Source organism: Brassica rapa, chromosome A07, assembly GCF_000309985.2.
Source record: "Brassica rapa cultivar Chiifu-401-42 chromosome A07, CAAS_Brap_v3.01, whole genome shotgun sequence".
In the NCBI taxonomy this organism is placed as follows: Eukaryota; Viridiplantae; Streptophyta; class Magnoliopsida; order Brassicales; family Brassicaceae; genus Brassica; species Brassica rapa.
The window spans coordinates 8,013,147-8,018,945 of record NC_024801.2 but is presented as its reverse complement, the minus strand read 5'-3'; positions in this window follow the sequence as shown (position 1 = coordinate 8,018,945).

Below are 5,799 nucleotides of genomic sequence, written 5' to 3'. Positions count from 1 at the left end.
TTCTGTCCTTGTCGGAAATGCAACAATTCGAAATTGGCAAACCGTGAAAATGTTTGGAAGCATTTAATAAATAGAGGTTTCACGCCAAATTACTATATATGGTTTCAACATGGGGAAGATTATAATTATGATCAGAATGAAGCTAGTAGTAGTAATAGCAATTTTCAGGAAGAACCGGTTAATCATCATTTGCATAATGAACATAGTTACCATCAGGAGGAGATGGTAGATTATGATAGGGTTCATGATATGGTAGCTGATGCATTCGTAGCTCATGATGAAGATGAAGAACCTAATATAGATGCAAAAAAGTTTTACGGAATGTTAAACGCGGCGAATCAACCACTTTACAGTGGTTGTAGAGAAGGTCTCTCTAAATTGTCGTTGGCTGCTAGAATGATGAATATTAAAACTGATCACAATCTACCTGAAAGTTGCATGAACGAATGGGCGGACTTGTTTAAAGAGTATTTGCCGGAAGACAATGTGTCTGCTGATTCTTATTATGAGATTCAGAAATTAGTTTATAGTCTTGGGTTGCCTTCGGAGATGATAGATGTCTGCATCGACAACTGCATGATCTATTGGGGAGATGATGAGAAGCTAGAAGTATGTCGATTCTGCAAGAAGCCACGATTCAAGCCGCAAGGACGGAGACGTAATAGGGTACCGTACCAAAGGATGTGGTACCTACCAATTACAGACAGATTGAAAAGATTGTATCAATCAGAGCAGACTGCTGCAAAGATGAGATGGCATGCCGAGCATACTCAGACGGATGGTGAGATGACTCATCCATCAGATGCAAGAGCCTGGAAACATTTCAACAAAGTACATCCGGATTTTGCTAGCAATAGCCGGAATGTGTATCTCGGATTATGCACAGATGGATTTAGTCCGTTCGGAATGTCAGAGAGACAATATTCATTGTGGCCAGTCTTTTTTACGCCATACAACCTGCCACCGGAGATGTGCATGCAACGGGAGTTGCTATTCTTGACGATATTGATACCTGGTCCGAACCATCCAAAAAGGTCCCTGGATGTTTTCCTACAACCACTGATAAAAGAGTTGAAGGATTTGTGGTCAACAGGGGTGAGGACGTACGACTGTTCAACGAAGACGAATTTTACGATGCGAGCTATGCTTTTGTGGACCATAAGTGACTTTCCTGCATATGGGATGTTGTCTGGATGGACTACACATGGGAGATTAGCTTGTCCATATTGTAATGGAACGACAGATGCGTTTCAACTGAAGAATGGTAGGAAGACAAGTTGGTTTGATTGTCATCGTCGATTTCTTCCCATTGGCCATCCTTACCGAAGAAACAAGAATTTTTTTAGGCACAAAAGGGTTGTGAGAGACACTCCTCCACCATATCTAACTGGAGAACAAATTGAAGCACAAATCGACTACTACGGAGCTAACGAAACAGTTCGTTGGGGTGGTAATTGGCATGTCCCTCGTAATATGCCTAATTCTTACGGTGTTCATCACAACTGGCACAAGAAGAGTATATTTTGGGAGTTGCCATATTGGAAGGATCTTCTTCTGCGCCACAACCTCGATGTGATGCATATAGAGAAGAATTTCTTTGAGAACATCATGAATACAATATTGAATGTCCCAGGGAAGACAAAAGACAACATAAAATCGAGGTTTGACTTGCCGGATATTTGCTCAAGAAGCGAGTTACATATTAAAAGCAATGGACAAGTTCCCGTTCCGATATTCAGACTGTCTTCAGAAAAAAAGTCGGTGTTGTTCAACTGGGTGGCATCAGAAGTGAAGTTCCCCGATGGGTATGTTTCAAATCTCTCTAGATGTGTTGAAAAGGGTCAAAAGTTCTCTGGGATGAAGAGTCATGATTGTCATGTCTTTATGCAACGACTACTGCCCTTTGCATTTGCGGAGCTACTTCCAACAAACGTACATGAAGCACTTGCAGGTTCGTAGTGTTTTACATCACAATAATTTTATAACGGTCTAGTTTGCAAAATAATATACGACTAACAATGTGTTTAATTGTTTTTGGAATATAAAAGGCATTGGAGCATTTTTCAGGGATCTGAGCACACGCACTCTTAAAGAAGAAGTTGTAGAACAGCTTCAGGAGAACATTCCCATCTTATTGTGCAACTTGGAGAAGATATTTCCTCCTGGATTTTTTGACGTCATGGAGCATCTAGCTGTCCACCTCCCATATGAAGCATTGCTTTGTGGACCTGTACATTACGGATGGATGTATCAGTATGAGCGAGCCATGAAATATTTGAAGGGAAAAGCAAAGAACCTCGCCAAAGTTGAAGGTTCAATAATTGCTGGAAGTTTGACGGAAGAAGTTTCTCACTTCACATCGTACTACTTTGCGTCAAAAGTACGTACCCGTAGAAGAGCTCCAAGAAGATATGATGATGATGGAGTTGCGCCAACATATGCAGTTGCTGGTGTTTAAGACATCTTTAGTCAAGATTGGACGACTCGGTGGGAAGTCTAAAGAGGTTTGGTGGTCGAGTGAACAAGACGCTCATAGTGCACACACCTATATTGTACTCAATTGCGAGGATCCATTGATGCGTTATTTTGAAAGGTAACATATATGGACACTTCAAAACACATATAATTAATTATATAATTGCAAGAGATTCATTCCTATTTCAGTCATGCGAAAATCCGGCTGACTTGTTCACCAAAGCTCTTCCAACTACAAGATTCCGAAAACACGTCTACAGTATTGGAATGCGGCATTTGCGTGACTTTTGAAGAAAAAGCTAAGTCCACTATTCTCAGGGGGAGATTACGGCAGTGTACTCTTTTTCCCTCTTTACGGTTTTTATCCCACAGGGTTTTTCCGTGATTACGTTTTTAACGAGGCATTATGTAATAGAAGATGAATCAAGGAGGAGTATTGTAAAGTAATGATTCATCAACAAGTGTTCCCATCTCCTTTTGAGTCATCATTCTTCTTAGACACTTGTCTTCTTCTCTTTCCAGATGTGATGACTATGACACTTCTTCTTGTACTATAAATATGAGTACGTGAAAGTCACAATGAAAATAATTAAGTTTTCCATCACTTGTTATCTCTCTTTTCTATCTATTACTCTCTCCTCTCACCATATACAATAATATATATAAGTTAAAATAATTCTCTCTCACCTCATATTACACAACATAGATGAATTTATTCTTCTTCTTTTTTTCTTTCTAGCTAATTTTTAGGAGAAAACAAATAATTATTAGAACTATAAATATGTGGGCTGTTCATGGAACTAAACCAGTCCACATCTCTAATGGATCACACCAAAATATAATATGGAATAAATTAACTCTATCCTAATGATTTATTAGTCAAAAACGGAAAAAAAAAATAATCTTCTTCGAACCCCTTTCGATATACCCGAAACCGCACAGAAATCACTCACTCACCCATCTGCTTCATGGTGATTCTTGCATAGATGAGAAATGATATGCAAGAAAAATGATTAGCACAAGACGTTTGTTGGTTGTTTATATTCATGCGGGATATTGTCTCCGTCTTGGTAAAGCTAGAGGAAACTGTGCAACAAATATACTATGGTTAAATTATATATATGATGGGGCTGATTATTTGAATTGGTTGAGCAGGAGATTTTTCCTTTGTTAACTAGCGGGAGATTTACTTATATAATTTGTATTGTGATGCATTTACGTGATTTCTTTATAGGTAAGGTATCAAGTACGACAATATTTTCTTTTGATCAAACAAGTAGGACAATATACTCAAAAGTATTATTATCAGGCCAAGCCATTGATTTAGAAGAGTGAATGTTTAACTGTGATGGATAAAACACACTTACAGGAAAAAAAGGAATAAAACAATAAACCAGCACAATGAATTACAGATGTGAATAGCAGAAACTCCAAAAAGAGAAAGCTTGATAGCATTTGAAGAAAAGGATGTATTGCTCTGAATATCATAATTACCCATGGTTTAAGTAATCGGTGACTACCATCTCCAATTGGATGAACATTGTTTGGTGACAATACATCTATCTACATATATATATATATATATATATATAATATTTTTGTTCATCTAAATAAATACCTAGAAATGAAAAGATATTTTGTGAAATCATTTTAACAGTAATAAAAAAGTGAGGAAACAACCAAACTTATAATATCTACGAAATAAATATCAGTCCCATCTCTTACAACAATATTATACGTCTATCACCGTAGCTTGAATTTGCGAGCATGTAACTTTGTTCAGCATGGACAACTGTGTAGTTACGGATACATATGAAAGAAAATACCTTCAATAAAATATCAATTATGACCACTTTATTTGAAAAAACCACAGATCAAACCTAAACAACTTACATGGATTCATATTTTAAGTACACAAATATACTGAATGAATGAAATGTAAAAAAAAAAGTTTCCTAAGCAATAACTCAGTTATAACTCCAATCTATAGAAAGAAAATAAGAGTAACTAAAAATTAAAACAACACAGACATATAACTATATTTTCTTCACCAAACATAATTTTTGTATAACGTTGATATTTATCTATATGGTATGATATAATTAAGAAAAAAACTCTACCATGATTCTTTTATTAAAATTGAAGTTAAAAAAAATATTTGCATAGTTTGGATGAACTTGGTAAAATACAATGAACATACAAAAATACATAAATCTAACATGAATGTACATAACTTAATAAAGCGACTCTAAAAAAATAGCTCTTCGTGTAAATCAAAACTGAACAGTGCTCTCTTTCGAACCATTTAAGTATTGTATTATAAATTTAGCCAAATAAAGCGACCTAAAGATCCAGCCTCCTGTCGTTCAAAAAAAAAAAAAAGATCCAGTCTCCTTACATTCAACAAAAAATCTATCCCTTGAAATTTAAAATTCACACATATAACCAAACAATAGAACTAAGAAAATAAAAAACAAATATCAAAAATAGCTAATGAATATAAACGATTTTTTTATTAAAATTAATGTTTATCCATTATTTGTTCGTTTATAATATTATTTTCAATCAATAATAATTTTAAAATGTATAATAAATTAATATAATATATATATTTATTTATTTATAATATATATTTATTTATAAAATAATTTTTAATATAACTTCCCGTCCGTAGAGCGGGCTAACCCCTAGTCCTAAATAAAATTTGATAATATAAAAAAAACTTATTAATATGACAATATTAGTTTATTTTCGTCATTAATAACATATTATAAGTTTGTGTTTTATTTTAGATTTAAAATTTTATTTTAAGATAGTTTTTAAAATATTATTGAACACTCGTAATTATCATATCAATATTATTTATAAAATGACATTATACATGAAAAAATGATATTCAAATATGTATATAATATATGATGTAGGATATAGGATTTTGGTTTGTATTGAAAATCTGTATAATATTCAAATGATCTATTTTGAATATTGATATGTATATTTAAGAAAATAATGTTTTCATGTTTGTTAATTTATTTATAGGTCATAATACATTTATACCTATGTTAAATTTATAGTTAGTATATCTTTTAAATATATATATATATGGGCTCATTATTTATAGATTCATTTAGGTATATATGTAGGTCTAAAACCAAAAGACTTAAATACCATTAATGAATTTTATTATTCTTTTGTAAAAATAAATGGTATTTTTTAGAAAATTGCAATTTTCATTAAAAGTATAATTTGGGAATGATCTTTAATGGTATTGATTAAAAAAAATCATATTTCAATTTTATTATGTATGCTATAGTTGTTCCTATT